Source organism: Muntiacus reevesi, chromosome 11 (genome assembly GCF_963930625.1).
Source record: "Muntiacus reevesi chromosome 11, mMunRee1.1, whole genome shotgun sequence".
Lineage (NCBI taxonomy): Eukaryota > Metazoa > Chordata > Mammalia > Artiodactyla > Cervidae > Muntiacus > Muntiacus reevesi.
The window spans coordinates 507790-525150 of record NC_089259.1 but is presented as its reverse complement, the minus strand read 5'-3'; positions in this window follow the sequence as shown (position 1 = coordinate 525150).

Below are 17361 nucleotides of genomic sequence, written 5' to 3'. Positions count from 1 at the left end.
GCATAGTTTTGAAAGTCCTAACAATTGCAGTCAGATTAAGAAAAAAAAGAAAAAAGAAAAAAAAGCTAATTCAGATAGGACTAGAAGAAATAAAATTATCACTGTTTGCAAGATGACTTGATACTACACATAGAAATTCCTAAAAATATCACAAGAAACCTAGAGTTAACAATGAATTAATAAACTTACAGGATACAAAATAAATGCACATAATTTCTTGCATTCCTATACACTAACAATGACAGATTAGAAAGGGCAATTTAGGAAAAATCACCTTTACCATTGTAACAAAAAGAATAAAATATCTAAGATAATAAAATATCCACCTAAGGAGGCAAAAGATCTGTTCACAAAAAACTATAAAATAGTGATGAAAGAAATCAATGATGGCTCTTGGGTTGGAAGAGTCAATATTGTGAAATGAATATACTACCCATAGTAATCTACTAGATTCAGGGCAATCCCTATTCAAGCAATATCAACAATTTTCATATAATTAGGACACAAAATTTTATAGTTTATATGGAAACAGAAAAAATCCTAAATAGCCAAATAAATCTTAAGAAAGAAAAACAGAGTTGGGGAATGAGGCTCTCTGACTTCAGACTAACTACAAAGCTACAGTAATCAGAACAATATTGTACTGCCACAAAAATAGAAATATAGATCAATGGAGCAGGGGAAAAACAATCCCCAAAATAAGCTTACTTACCTAAGGTCACTGAATCTATAACAAAGGAGGCAGGCAAATACAGAAGAGAAAAGACAGTCTTTTCAATAAGTACTGGTGGGGAAACTGGACAGCTATATGTAAAAGAATGAAATAGAAAACATCCTAGTATCATACACAAAAGTAAATTCAAAATGGATTAAAGACCTAGTGTAAGGCCAGACAGTCTGTGAGGAAAACATAGGCAGAACTCTCTTTTACATAAATCATCATAATATTTTTTTGACTCACATCCTAGAGTGAAAAAAAAAAAATCAACCTAATTAAACTTAAAAGCTTTTGAACAGTAAAGGAAACCATAAGCAAGACAAAAAGACCACACTGAGAATGAGAGAAAATATTTGCAAATTAAGCAAGTGACAAGGTATTAATCTCTCTCCAAAATACATAAACAACTCATGCAGCTCATATTCAAAAATCAAATCACCCAATCAAAAAAATGAGTGAAGGAGCAAAATAGACATTTCTCCAAAAAAGACACACAGATGACCAACAAACCCATGAAAAGATGCTCAGTATCACTAATTATTAGAATAATGCAAATCAAAAGTACATTGAAGTAACACCTCACACCAGACAGAAAGTCCATCAACAAAAAATCTGGAGAAGATGTGGATTAAAAGGGATCCACTTACACTGTTGATGAGAATGTAAACTGATACAGCCACAATGAAGAACAGTATAAAGGCGCCTTAAAATCTAAAAATAGAACTACCAGATTACACAGTACCTTATGCTACAGTGGAAGAGAAGAGGACAATTAATACTAACTCCAGAAAGAATGAAGCCTCAGGGCCAAAGTAAAAGTGTCTCTCAGTTGTGGATATGTCTGATGGTGAAAGTAAAGTCTGATGCTGTAAAAAACTATACTGCATAGAAACCTGCAATGTTAGATCCATGGATCAAGGGAAATTGAATGTGGTCAAGCAAGAGATGGCAAGAGTGAACAACATCTTAAGTATCAGTGAACTAAAATGGATTGAAATGGGTAAATTTAATTATGAAGACCATTATATCTACCACTATGGGCAAGAATCCCACAGAAGAAATGGAGTAGCCCTCATAATCAACAAGAGTCTGAAATGCAATATTTGAAATTGCAGTATAGTCTGCAGTACAGTCTTGGAAATGACAGAATGACCTTGATTTGTTACCAAGACAAACCATTCAACATCACAGTAATTCAAGCCTGTACCCTAAATACTAATGATGAAGAAGCTGAAGTTGGTTGGTTTAATGAAGATCTTCAAAACCTAGAATTAACATCAAAAAAAAAAAAAAAAAAAAAAGAATTCCTTTTCACACAGAGGATAGGAATGCACAAATAAGAAGTCAATGTTCATCGCAGCACTGTTTATAATAGCCAGGACATGGAAGCAACCTAGATGCCCATCAGCAGGCGAATGGATAAGGAAGCTGTGGTACATATACACCATGGAATATTACTCAGTCATTAAAAAGAATTCATTTGAACCAGTTCTAATGAGATGGATGAAACTGGAGCCCATTATACAGAGTGAAGTAAGCCAGAAAGACAAAGAACATTACAGCATACTAACACATATATATGGAATTTAGAAAGATGGTAATGATAACCCTATATGCAAAACAGAAAAAGAGACACAGATGTGCAGAACAGACTCTTGGACTCTGTGGGAGAAGGTGAGGGTGGGATGTTTCGAGAGATCAGCATCGAAACATGTATACTATCTAGGGTGAAACAGATCACCAGCCCAGGTTGGATGCATGAGACAAGTGCTCGGGCCTGGTGCACTGGGAAGACCCAGAGGGAGCAGGTAGAGAGGGAGGTGGGAGGGGGGATCGGGATGGGGAATACATGTAAAACCATGGCTTATTCATGTCAATATATGGCAAAACCCACTACAATATTGTAAAGTAATTGGCCTCCTACTAATGAACATAAATGAAAAAAAAAAAAAAAAAAAAGTCAAGAAATACCTGGAGTAACAGGTAAGTTTGGCCTCAGAGTACAAAATGAAGGAGGGGAAAGGTTAATAGTTTTGTCAATAGAACACTCTGGTAATAGAAAACATCCTTTTCCCACAACCCAAGAGATGACTCTACACATGGACATCACCAATTGGTCAATACAGAAATCAGTTTGATTATATTCTTTGCAGCTGAAAATGGAGAAACTATACAGCCAGCAAAAATAAGACTTGGAGCTGGCTGTGGCTCAGATCATGAACCCCTTATTGCAAAATTAAGCCTTAAATTGAAAAGAGTAAGGAAAACAACTAGGCCATTCAGGTATGATGCAAGTTAACTCACTTATGATTATATAGTGGATGAGATGAACAGGTTCAAGGGATTAGATATGATAGAGTACTTGAAAAACTACGGACAGAGGTCCATAGCATCATATAAGAGTCAGTGACAAACCCCATCTCAAAGAAAAAGAAATGCAAGAAGCAATGTGTTGTCTGAGGAGGTTTTACAAATAGCTGCAGAAAGAAGAGAAGTGAAACACAGAAAGAAAATGAAAGATATACACAACTGAATGCAGAGTACCAAACAATAGCAAGGATAGGTAAGAAGACATTCTTAAATGAACAGTGCAAAAGAATAGAAGAAAACAAAGAATTGGAAAGACTAGAGATCTCTTCAAGAAAATTGGAGATATCAAGGGAAAATTTTATCCAAGGATGAGCACAGTAATGGGCAGAAATGGTAAGGACCAACAGAAGCAGAAGAAATTAAGAAGAGGTGGCAAGAATACACTAAAGAACTATGCATGAAAGATCTTTATGATCTGGATAACCGTGATGATGCGGTGACTCACCTACAGCCAGACAACCTGGAGTGTGAAGCCAAGTGGGCCTTAGGAAACATTAATGTGAACAAAGCTAATGGAATTGATGGAACTCCAGCTGAACTATTTCAAATCCCTAAAGATGATTCTGTGAAAGTTCTGCTCTCAATATGTCAGCAAATTCAGAAAACTCAGCAGTAATCACAGGACTAGAAAAAGGTCTGTTTTCATTCCAATCCCAAAGAAGGGTAATTCTAAAGAATGTTCAGACTACCATACAATTGTGCCCATTTCACATTTGATTAAGGTTATGCTTAATATCCCTCAAAATAGGCTTCAACAGTACATGAACTGAGAATTCCAGATGCACAGGGTGGGTTTAGAAAAAGCAGAGGAATTAGAGATCAAATTGCCAACATTTGTTGGATCATAGATTTAGCAAGGGAATTTCAGAAAAACATCTACTCCTCCTTCATTGACTGTGCTAAAGCCTTTGACCGTGTGGATCACAACAAATTGTGTAAAATTCTAAAACAAGTTGGTGTACCAGACCATCTTATGTCTCCTGACAAACCTGTGTGTGGGTCAAGAAGAAACATTTAGAACTTTACATGGAACAACTGACTGGTTCAAAATTGGGAAAGGAGTATGACAAGACTGTATATTGCCACCCTGCTTATTTAACTTATATGCAGAGTATATCTTGCAAAATGCTGGGCTGGATGAAACTCAGGCCAAAATCAAGATTGCAGGGAGAAATATCAACAACCTCATACACTCAGATGACAATATTCTTATGTTAGAAAGTGAAGAGAAACTAAAGAGCCTCTTGATGAAAGTGAAAGAGGAGAGTGGGGAAAAAAAAACTGGCTTAAAACTCAACATTCAAAGAACTAAGATCATGGCATCTGGTCCCATCACTTCATTGCTAATAGAAGGTGAAAAAGTGGAAGCAGACACTGTTTCTTTTCTAGAGTTCCAAAATCACTGTGGATGGTGACTGTAGCTATGGAATTAAAAGAGATTTTCCCCTTGGAAAGAAAGTTTGACACACTTAGACAGCATTTTAAAAAGTAGAGACATCACTTTGCTGACACAGGTCTGTATAGTCAAAGCTATGGTTTTTCTAGTAGTTATGTATGGATGTGAGATTTGGACCATAAGGAAGGCTGAGGACCAAAGAATTGATGCTTTTGAACTGTGGTGCTGGAGAAGATTCCTGAGAGTCCCTTGGGCTGCAAGGAGATCAAACCAGTCAATCCCAAAGGAAATCAATCTTGATTATTTATTGGAAGGACTGATGCTGAAGCAGAACCTCCAATACTTTGGCGGCTTACTGCAAAGAGCTGACTCATTGGAAATGACTGATGCTGGGAAAGATTGAAAGCAAAAGGAGAAGGCTGCAGTAGAAGATGAGATATTTAGACAGCATCACTGACTCAGTGGACATGAGTTTGAGCAAACTTTGGGAGCTAATGAAGGACAGGGAAGCCTGGAGTGCTACAGTCCATGGGGTTGCAAAGAGTCAGACACAACATAGAGAATGAACCACAACAATAATGGACCCAGAAAAACCCCACTCCTGGGTACGGAGAGAAAACCATAATTCAGAAAGATCCATGCAGCCCAATGTTCATTGCAACATTATTTTACATGTCATGACATGGAAGCAGCCATTATGTCCATCAACAGAGGCATAGATAGAGAAGACGCTGCACATACATACAGCGGAGTATCACTCGGCGGTAAAAGGGAGGGCATTGTGTCATACGCAGAGACTGCCATATGAGTGAAGGAACTCAGAAGAAGTACAACAAATACGGTATATTTTCCCATATGCGGAATCTAGAAAAATAGTATAGATTCTCTTATTTGCCAACTGAGCTATGAGGAAAACCCTAGAAAGGCTAAATTCACATCCTATTTCTAGCTAACCATGACCTTAACCATTTCACCATTTTGGACTTGTGTTTTATCATTTGTATATTAGAAAAAATGATATCTATCCTATCTTCCGTAAAGGACAGGTACTAGGATCATGGATTGGAAATGAATGGTTGATAAACATCACTCTGAGTGGTCGCTAAGGCTTTCCAAGAATTACCAGTTGAACTAATCAATTTGCCTCATCTGCACTTATGTAGAATCTAAAAGAGCTTTGACTTGTATAAGAATAGCAATTGAATCAATTTGAGCAAGATTTCTTCCAACTATTTTAACTGTATACAGAAATAATCTGAAATTCATGATCAGAAAGAACAACCATATTCTCACATGGCTGTTCCATATAGTTAGATGGTTCTTGAAACTAGATTTATATTTATTAATCTGGGCTGAATAAATATACTTTGCCAACAAAGTTCCATATAATCAAAGCTATGGCTTTTCCAGTAGTCATGTATGGGTGTGAGACTTGGACTGTGAAGAAGGCTGAGTGCTGAAAAATTGATGTTTTAAACTGTGGTGTTGGAGAAGACTCATGAGAGTCCCTTGGCCTGCAAGGAGATCAAATCAGTCAATCTTAAAGGAAATCAGCCCTGAATACTCATTGGAGGGACTGATGCTGAAGTTGAAACTCCAATACTTTGGCTACTTGATGCAAAGAGCTGACTCATTAGAAACAACCCTGATGCTGGGAAAGGTTGAGGGCAGGAGGAGAAGGGGACGACAGAGGATGAGATGGTTGAAGGCCATCACCGACTCAATGGACATGAGTTTGAGCATACTCTGGAAGACGGTGAAGGACAAGGAAGACTGGCATGGTGTGGTCCATGGGGCCACAAAGAGTTGGACATGACTGAGTGACTGAAAAACAGTAAGCTGAGCTTCAGCCATAATAAATAAATCAATCCTTGAAATAAGTTTTTTTTTTTTTTTCTCTCATGCTCGTAGAAGTTCTACTTTCTCTGAACACATGGCAACTGTTCAGGGTTTTATCTTTCTGCACATTTAGCTGTGAACACTGCTTCATATGTATTTGGCTTTGTTACACCTATTGATAAGGTGATTATGCTCAAGACATTGTAAAATCTATCCTAAACTCTATCTCCTGAATATCTTGCCTTATCAAGATATTTACTAACTCATTTTATTTTGTAGAATGCCCAATAAATATAAACACTTATCTAGAAATGCTTTCTAGGAGAAATCATAGCTTTGATATCAAGAAATCTAACAGAAATATCAATCCTTACATAAATAACTCACTACATATGTAGTTAACAAGATAATGTAAGATTTGGGAAAGAAAGTAATTGAAGTTTCCTGATTATATACTACTATTATATTTAATCCTAAATCAAAGATCATAAAGGAAAGAAAATTTCAGTTGACATTTTCATTCCAGTTATCTGTTACTAGTCATTGTATACATACATACAGACGCATATCCATATATGTGTATGCTAATCATACTATATATTTCTAAATCAACAGTACATGCAAGGTTTCAATGTTCTTTGAACTGACCACTACACTTGATAGTAATTTCAAGAATCTTCTCATGGAACATTCTTAACTGAAAGAATATGCATCTGATTATACTGAAAAATATCTGTTTTTATTAGAAATTTACTTTTTGCAGTCAACTTTCACCAATATCAGCAGTCCTGTCAGCTTCTCTTCTTATTCCAAGCTTCTCTGCACGGCCAAGCAGTTAGGTAGATCATTTGTCACAGAACATAAAGGAAACAATTCACCACTTTTGAATTGGGGATTCCAAATCTACCAGCCTGTCAGTAATTCTTGTTATAATTCCATCTTTGCATAATCAAGGAGGTTAGCTGCCAGCAGTGTGCTCATGTGCAAAAATACAGCAACAACTTGGAGTTAGTTTTCCATGTAAGCTCATAAATTTTTATGAGGGGTATATGTTTTGATCAGCAAAACACTTTTAAAAAATTATATATTCCTCTTTAAAATGAACAACATTTTATTCTTTAGTGAAAACATAGTTATAGCAAGAGACCATTTATTTTGAAGGACGTCTTTTCTGTGAAAAGTTTTGTTCCAATTCAAGGCTACATTCTGGATTTTAAAAGAGCTGGCACCATCAGATGCCAATGCAGATGTACAACTGAGTTTGACCTCCTAGTCAACCAAGCTAAAAAAATACTTAAAAGCAGGAGTTTACTGCCTTTAACACTTGATATACTACAGTTAACTTTAAACAAGCTTCTTTTTCAAAGTTATTTCTATATATATAAAACCAATGTATGTAATAGATATTAGCATACTTACTTTAAGATAACATTTTTTTTCTCTAACATGCGTTTTAACTGGAAGATAGCAAAACTAAGGAAAATCCTTGAAGAAGACTGAAACAAATAACAGTATAATATCATAAATTTCTTAGAAATAACATATAACATATGATTACTTTTTAAACCTCAGTGCCAAATACCACATATAACCTCTCAGCTGAAAATCGGTCCATAGAAATCAATCACATCAATCTAATGAAAAATAGATTCAACACACAAAATTGATTGGAATTGCTTATAATAAAAACATCAAGTTTTTTAAAAAATACATTTTTCAAATAACCCACATTCTTAGTTTTACTGACGCTACTTACAGTGGAGACTTAATAAAGAAATTCCCCATGAACTCAAGTTCTCCAATATATATATTTTAATAAAAATTTAAAAGTACAGCAAAACTTTATTCTAAAGTGGAAATGAAGAGAATGATAGCTATCACTTTTTATTGTTTATTCCTCCTCAAATAAACATCTCTATTTTGAAAGTTTAGTTTGTTTATATTAACTACTCCTAATATTAATGACTATGCAGACGAATGAAGTCAACTTTGTTATTGTGTTGACATTGCAATGGCGCCATTCCTATCTGCTTATACATGTGGAGACTTTGTAAAACCTAACAAAGAATGAGCATTTCAGAGACATTTCCAAGAGAACAACTTCCATAAATCTATAATAAAGAGTCTGCCATTTGCTGTACCTAACTGGAAACCCCATTTTCTTTCTCTCCTGCTCTGACTTGTCTTGTCAATATCCTATTGCAACTGACTAATTACTGGAACATTGTGTTTGCCACTATTAACAATGATCCCCAACAAGTTTTGTCAGAGGTGTCATCTTCTACTGTTCCCAAAGTCATAGCTCTTCCCTGAGCAAGAACTGTGCTGGGCTGGAATAAGAGCCCCCATATTTGCTCAGGCTTGTCCCCAGAGTTTCACAGACTTCTATTTAAAAAAAAAAAAAAAAAGATCTCCATTACCTTCTGGAAATGCTCCTAGTTCAGAATCTGACAATGCCTTATGGAAAAAAAATACATTATATATATATATATATATATATATATATATATATATATATATATATACATGCTACCAGATTTTGACATTGCTTCCTCTAACTATACAGAGGTTAAATCCAGAACAAGAAAATCAAACCCAGTTTTGAACACAGGCTGCATAAAATATGGACACCCCCCAGACACCCCTTCCATCACCTTCTCATTTCTCAAGTGGCTGCTTCTGGAAATAAATGTGAATACATAATGACATATGCAAACCGTATGAAGAAGGGCCATCTACATACTTAGTATGTAGCAATGGTGTAGCTAGAGAAAATAACATGGTATATATACATACACACACACACACACACATATGTACAACTTCTTAGTATAATTAACGAAAATATTAGTAGTTGAGCAAAGCAGGTTACTCTTTCATAGAAACAGTAATCTTGATCAAATGTGTGACTGGCATTATATACAATGTAAAGAACTGTATCACCTTATTTTATTGCTATATAGCAACAAATAATTGTCTATAATAATTTTCCCTTACCTTGTTTATTGTACTTAACCATCAAGGATTTCTCATGACTATCTCATTAGAAATAAGAATGATATCTTACTTCTAACTTACAAGACAGTTTTCTTGTACCATTCATACCACAAATCCAATTGGTATCCTTTATAATTATAGATTTTTAAGATCAGTGAGTCAGTCATATCTGAAAAAAGGGGTTTGGTAAAGAGTGTCAACTTTCTCTTACTTGGATGGAAAAATGAAGCTGAAAATGTAGCGATATGCCAAACTGAAATGTAGCTGTGGAAAACCAGAAAATGAAACTCAGAATCAGAAGAGAAAGACAAGAGCTGGGAGTAGTGGCAAGCATTCCCACACCAACAGAGAATATTAGGGTTCTCCTCTATAGGCTAGTTATATCTAAAGCATCAGAGAAAGGGAGAACCCCCTCATTTCAGCCTTAGGGTGAATCATACTGATGTATGTATTATGTCACTTTCCTGAGGTGGAAAGGAGGTTCCAATGATATTAATTTTAGTCTCCCATACTTAAATAAATTGTTGAAAAATTAGTCTAGTATTTCCTTAAAGACTTTTTGAGGCTCTGTACCTTCAATTGAATTGAAGTGGCAGGTCATCAGGATGCAAAACTAAAGTTAAGGTACTTAGTAAGCATCTGTATATTAAAACAAATTTAAACTTTCCTGATATTTCTGAGGTCTTGTGTGGATGCTAAAGATTTGTTTACTCTTTCAAAAATTTTAACTATGGTCTTATAAATCCTAACCTCAAGCCTTTCAAACATGCACATAATTGCTGAGATCATCTGACTATTAGCTCAATTTGTCGTCTTGAACTTTGCTTTGCTTCAAAACCCTTTAACTTTGCCTTCTGCTTGTAATCCTAATACTGCTCTTTCAGCACGAATGCAAATTCTGGACCCAAAAGTGAACCATCCTAAATGAAGTTTAAATTTCTCAAGTTGACGGCTGCTGCTGCTGCTAAGTTGCTTCAGTTGTATCTGACTCGTGCGACCCCATATACAGAAGCCCACCAGGCTCCCCCATCCCTGGGATTCTCCAGGCAAGAACACTGGAATGGGTTACCATTGATATACTATTAAAGACGGTGTCCAAATTTTCAGTAGAGATTAGATTGATACAGTGGATTTCTCATGTAAGACCTGGTTGGGATACCCCAAACTCTATTCACCAGATCATCCAGGGCATACTCCCTCACTGAGGAGGTAAGAAATGTATTTAGGAGGCAGCCCTGGTTTTATAAAAAGCTCTGGGATGAATATCCTTTATAGGCCATCAGTGAAAATAGGATTGCTGCCATTGAACTAGACTCTAAAATCATAACAAACTGTGAGGGTTATCTGACCTATAAAACCATACAAAATTCAACGGTATACACAGCAGTATCCTATCATCGAAGTTTATAAAATATCAAGCTCACATACGTACTGAAAGCATAAGAACCTTGCAAGGATATTTGACTTCGATATCTATGTCTCCTATTTCTGTTATATTTCCTCCTCAGTATATAACCTTGTCCTCATAGGGAGTTATCTAAAAAAAAGAAAAAAAATTAAGAAAAAATGCTTCTGGTTGGCAGGCGGTTCTATATGATAATGCCAGAACTACCCGAAAATAAATGAGTACAAAATTACAGCCCCACTCCATGCTGTCCTTCAAGGATAGTGGTAAAGAAAATTCTATTAGTGGGCAGAACATTAAATAATGCATCCTGCTTTTTTTGGGGGGGAGGGGTCCAGAATGATAGATATTCAGAATTATGAATCTATTCCGATTGTTAGTGAGTAATGGTAATGCTGAATGATCAGAGACTTTCATTTCTGGGAAGCTGATGCAATAGGATCTGGAGTAAAGATATATGGGCAGACATTTCTAAATAGGTAGAGAATAGAAACATCTTTGTACCCCTTGGGAATGCTTACCAAAAAGTAACACTCAACGAGGGGTATTCTTATAATTTTGTGAAATAAGGTAACCGTTTAGACAGCTTCTGTCCTCACAAGCTAAGAGGTCATGTTCACAAGAGTATTATTCATAGGATCAGCAAAATGAACTTATACTCTCAATATCTGACAATAGCCACTGAAGAGTGGCCAATCTACTCTGAAATAGTATCACTCCTTGACAATCAATCTACCACCTTATGGTAGGTTGATTACACTGAAACATGCCCATCACAGAAGAGAGAATGTTGTATAATAACTGTGTGGGGAAATTAACAAGACGGCACCAGTCAGGCTCTCTTGCCCCACACTCTTATGCCTTCTTGCCCCATGTTCTGTAAACGATGATTCTGCACAGTTACATAAGAGCTGAGATCACTTATGGCACTGCAAATGTGCATCATGAGGTATTCACCTGGTCACAGGTTACTTTGTGCTATACAACCGTATGAGTTTCACCATGAAAGCCCTGGCTACTGTTGCACCGGGGCTACACTGGAGTGACATCATGATTGTGTTTTACGAGGTTAGGTTGTGGCTACATTATTGCTACATTATGGTTAAGTTATGGCTGCTGCTATGGCTGCTGCATCAGCCAGGAGAGAGGCTGCATTATGTCTGCCATGCCAGTCAGGAGAGAATAATTGTCTGCAGTTCATTTGGCTCCTTGAGTCTCCTTCCAACTTTTTAGCTCGTATCTTTCCTGCCCTGGGCTCAGCAAACAGTGCCAACAGTGTGAACAGGATCAGCAATACACACTGGATAAGCAATTACCTTTAATATGAATTTTCCTTTTCTCTCTACAGTGTTTTTTGGTTTGTTTTTTTTGGCAGAACTTTATCCAGGTACTTACAGAATGCCTTAGTCATCATGATATTCCATGCAGCCCTACTTTTGACCAAATACCTCATTTTATAGCAAATAAAGTACTACAACTGGATATTGTGCATTGAATTGACTAGTTTTACCATGTTTCCTATCCCACTGAACCACTTAACCTGATAGAATAGTGGAGTGACATTTTGAAGATTCAGGTATAACACCACTTGTTTAGTAGTATCTTGAGAGTTTGGGTAATTTTCCTGGGAGATATATATATATATATATATATTTATATGTATGTGTATGTATACACACACACACACACACACACACACACACACATATATATACACAAATTATATCAAAGTGTGGTGTCATTCTTTCCTAGCCAGTATTTACAGGTCTGGGAATCAGGGAAAGAATATGAGCAGTCTCTCTCTTTTATGCCTCAGAAATCTGCTATAAACATTTCTAATAGTTGTGAATCTGGGCTCTTTTGATCTAGGCATCTTAGTTCACAAGGAAGGAATGCCTCTGCCAGGGTTGCATCAATGATTCCATTAAATGAAGTTGCCATTTAGTCACTTTGGTTTCCTCATTCTAGTGAATCAATGGACAAAGAAGGATATCATTGTACTAGTTGTGGTGAATAATTCCTAACTATCTTGGAGATATTGAGTTACTACCAAATAATGTGGGTAAGGAGGAGCATGTCTGCAATGGAGATGATTGCCTGAAGGCTCAGTACTGAAGTACTTCTATGACAAGTGATAAAGGGCAATGGAAAACTACAACTTCATTCAGGCAGGATTGCCAAAGGACACGACCATTCAGGCAGGATAGTTTAGATCACCCTACCCAGCACGAAATTGTGAACAGCAGAGTGCTTGCTGAGATGAATAGCTATGTGGAATGAATAGTCTATGAAAATATCAATAGTTAATAAACAGCAGTTATGAGCACGAGCAGTTGCATCACTGAGAACTGTAATAGTTTATAAATACTGTTTTCCCTATTCTGGTATGAATCTACTTGTAAATACATTAACCAATTACTACCTTTCCCTTCCCCATTCCTCTGTAATCTAATATGAGAAGTGTCAACTTCATGTTTCAGAAGTTACATTACAGACTACCAAAGAGTCAGCGTGATTCAGCTAGAAATGAACGTTGCCTGAGTTGGTTAGAGAAACTTTATGCCCTTTTGAAGAGATTTAATATTCTTGTGGTTGAATAAAAGATACTTGTATGGTTCTAGGTAAAAGTATGACTTGGTTATTATTTTTACAGAAGAGTTAAATATAGTGAGGGGAGGCGGGCATGATGCCACCTTGACAAGGGGTAGACTTTGGTGGCTTTCTATTTTGCCAATACAGCCAAACTGGAACTTCCTTTTCTTAGCCAGTCCAGGGTAGGAGTAGCCATAACAGAAATCTGTGTGAGATTTGAAAAGAGGAAGCAAATTAGAAGCAATTTTTATGCACTGGGTTTGGCACATCATACATGTTATCTCCATCTTGTTAACTCAAAAACTGGCCCGGGCGTTACCAGGTCCACCAGCCTCTCAGTTCCCAAGATTCCTCCTCTTTTAATGTCTCTATACCATGGGCCAGGTGTGTGTTTAATTCTGTAATGAATGATAGTAACTTTTTCAGCAGGTCATTCACATCATCAGGTTTAGATGTGACAAAATAGAGAGGTATGTTTTATTTTATCTTTATGCATTTGTTTACTCTTGCTTTCACCCAAGTTATATGCAGCTCTCCTTCTTGGCTGCAGGCTAGGCTGACCTATCACGGCTTCAGATCCAATATTAGACAATAAGGCAACATCCTTGTATAGAGCCATAGCCAGCTGTCTAACCCCTATAACAATTCCCTTTTCCTATATCATACACTGAGTTCTGTTTTTCTAATCAAACCCTAATAGAGATAAAACTTCATATTCTGTGTCTATATATCCAATGCTTAACAGTATGCACAGCATTAATAAATCTTTAATAAATTGTGGCTTACTAGTAATGGTGATGGTACTTAATGTCTCTCATTAGTTTTTCTGAAGGACTTGATTTATATTTCTGATTTACTTTTCTTACTCATTTTTAGTTTCTCAGACCCAAGCAATTGGCTTTACCTCTAAATGGCTCTGGCATACCCACTTCTACCTTCAGAAGAAAGAAAAATCAGGAAAAATCTACAATGCTGGGTAGGAGGAGTAAACTATATATATATATATATATATATATAAACTCAGAAGTCTCCTTAAAATTATGTGCCATTTCTTTAAAGTGAAAAAAAAATGTGATATAACAAGATTACAGATAATGACAGAATTTAAAAATCAAATTAAAAGCAAAATTATGAAAATTTATGAGTATAGTTTTAAAAATATTGATAAAAACTATTATAGTGTACATATTACACATCTGAAAGTTGGTCACTTAATTTCCAATTTTCAGGATCTTTCATGGTTTCTTTTAACCTAGTACAGGAATTTAATTGGGCTTCCTTAATAGCTCAGTTTATAAAGAATCCAACTGCAACATAGGAGACCCTGGTTTGATTCCTGGGTCGGAAAAATACCCTGGAAAAGGGATAGGCTACCCACTCTAGTATTCTTGGGCTTTCCTTGTGTCTCAGCTGGTAAAGAATCTGCCTGTAATATGGGAAACCTGGATTTGAACCCTCAGTTGGGATATCCCCTGGAGAAGGGAATGGCTACCCACTCCAGTATTATGGCCTAGAGAATTCCATGGACTGTATAGTCCATGGGGGCACAAAGAATCAGACACAACTGAGGGACTTTCACTTTCGCTTCCAACCATGTTTCTTTCTTCATAGAAACTCTTTCTTTCTTCATAGAAACCCATGCAAATAAATGTGTTTATGTTTGGCTTCTTAAACCCAATTGGCCACTATCAAGAGTATTATGAAACAAAACTGGGAAAAGACTGGTGTTTGGGGAAATACTTATTCATTTAATCATTCACTCATTTATTTAGTAAATATTCATTGATTGCTTACTGTAAGTCAGGCATTGTTCTATTTGCTGGGAATTTAATGCTGAGGATAACAACCAGGGTTCCTGTCATGAGAGAATTTATAATCTCATGAGGATAAACAAGTAAAGAAGTAATTAAGCAAAGATACTTTCAGGTGTTGATAAAAGTTATGAAGGAAGTAAGCAAGATGATAGAGAGTAAATGATAGAGAAAATTTATTTAGATAGAATGGGAAGATAAATCCTCTTGGAGGAGGTCACATTTTCACTGAGGACTGAAGTATGAGAAAATGTTTCTTATATCTGAGGCCAAATGAATCAAAATTATGCAGGAGTCTTGGTTAGAAAAGAGTGTTGCAAATGCAATGAGATTCCATTGAATTCCATTTTAAGCAGAAAGTAACAGAATCTGATTTTTTGACAAATTAAGAAAAAACTAGTATTTTATTAATCTGTAATTCAAGGTTTCATTATGCCTAGTTTTCTAAATAATTTTAATTGAGTATACTTGGCATTTGCATTAAACCACTGGGTTAGGGATGATGAAAATATTACAATTTATATCCGAAACTTTTTCTTGTATGCAAATTAAATAATGAAAAAGATTTTACTATGCAGTTAATATGTTGTTCTCACATCTCAGATAAGATATTCACCCTAAAACCCAGCTTATATTTTATTAACTAAATTATATGTCTTAAATCAATTATAATACAAACTGTGATTTAAACCAACATTAAGAATAAGAGAACACATTACCACACAAGAAGTATAACAGGCTTGAATAGCTGGATATTTAAAGCTTGGTCACTGCTTCTCTGTGGATTCTTTAGATTCTGGCTTCATTATGTCAGCTTAGTCTTTAGGTTGGCTTCTACTGTGCTCACAGCAGGGCAGCAAGAGTGATAGGGGCTTCCTTGTTTGTGTTTAGTATAAGAACTAACTAGTATAACAACTTCCTTGTTTGTGTTTAGTATAACAGTATATCATTTAATATCAAAGAAAACCCTTGTCCTATTATCTAGCTGTGTCACCCATCTATAGGTAAATAATAGTCATTTTGCCATATGGTAACTTACTAATGTTTGAATCACTGAAATAATTATAGAAGAAAGGAGGTAGGGTTTTAATATTTGGTTTACTCCAATTTAAGACCTGCATCCCTAGAACTAGGTGTAACATGAGATTTTCTTGCACGGGTAAGAGATGGATTTGTTCCACATTTCACTCCCTCCAAAAACCAGTGTCCCAAAAAAACATAAAATTGGGGCATGAATTCCAGTTGGGTGATAAGAAGTATTGAATATTTAGTTATAAGAAAAAAATTTTAAACTATACATGAATTTGAAGTACATGGATCATATGCCTAAGTATGTACAAAGCTGACTAAAATGTAAACATAACTGAAGTAAACTCTAGAAAAAAAAAGAAGATTTTTTAAAAGATATTGGAATTTTAAAATTCTAGGAATAGGATCATATTTTGTCTTCCATTGGATCACTTTGTCCAAATATGACTAAAGATGTGAGAGGAATTGCATGTTGCTAAAAAATCTGGATTCCCCCCTCCCCCCCTCCACAAGTATTCTTCTGCAGATATTAGTAAGATTCTAGAAGGTTTCTTTCATTTTCTTCAGTAATCTGTGGATTTCAGAGTCAAATAATTCTTTCTCAAAGTTTATTCTATCTACCATTTTAGAACTCTGCCACCATGACTGAGTAAACTCCTTAGTCTCACAACCTTTATTGAAAAAAATATTTTAAAATACCTGCTTATAATGTTAACACAGTGTATTCTTGTTGTATGGGTTGTCTCATGTGCTACTGGATTTTTTATAGCTTGACTTGTAGTGATAATATTTCTCAGGCTAACTGATTCTGAGACAGCTGAATGTTTGAAGACAATAGCACTTCCTTCAAAGGTGCATCATTAATAAGTGATTTTGAGGCCATTGCCATGTCAATATGTACTATTCTATTTATATATTTTCTGATTTCTATTAGATATGTTACAGTATATGCTTGATTTGTTGTTGATTCTGCAAAGGCCTGAAACACCTTCAGTAAGTTCAGTTTCTTGGAACAGATGGTTCAATTTGCCTGCCACTGTTTTAAAGGATTGTTGTCACCACTTTTAAGTGTCTCTGGACTTTTCTGAATTTTTATTTTCAGGTTTTTTTTTTCTTGTTCCCCCATTGTGCTTTCTTTTTTTTTTGTGATGAGAATTAATTCTCTTCTGTTAATTATACTTGAAGACCTTAGATTCTCATAACA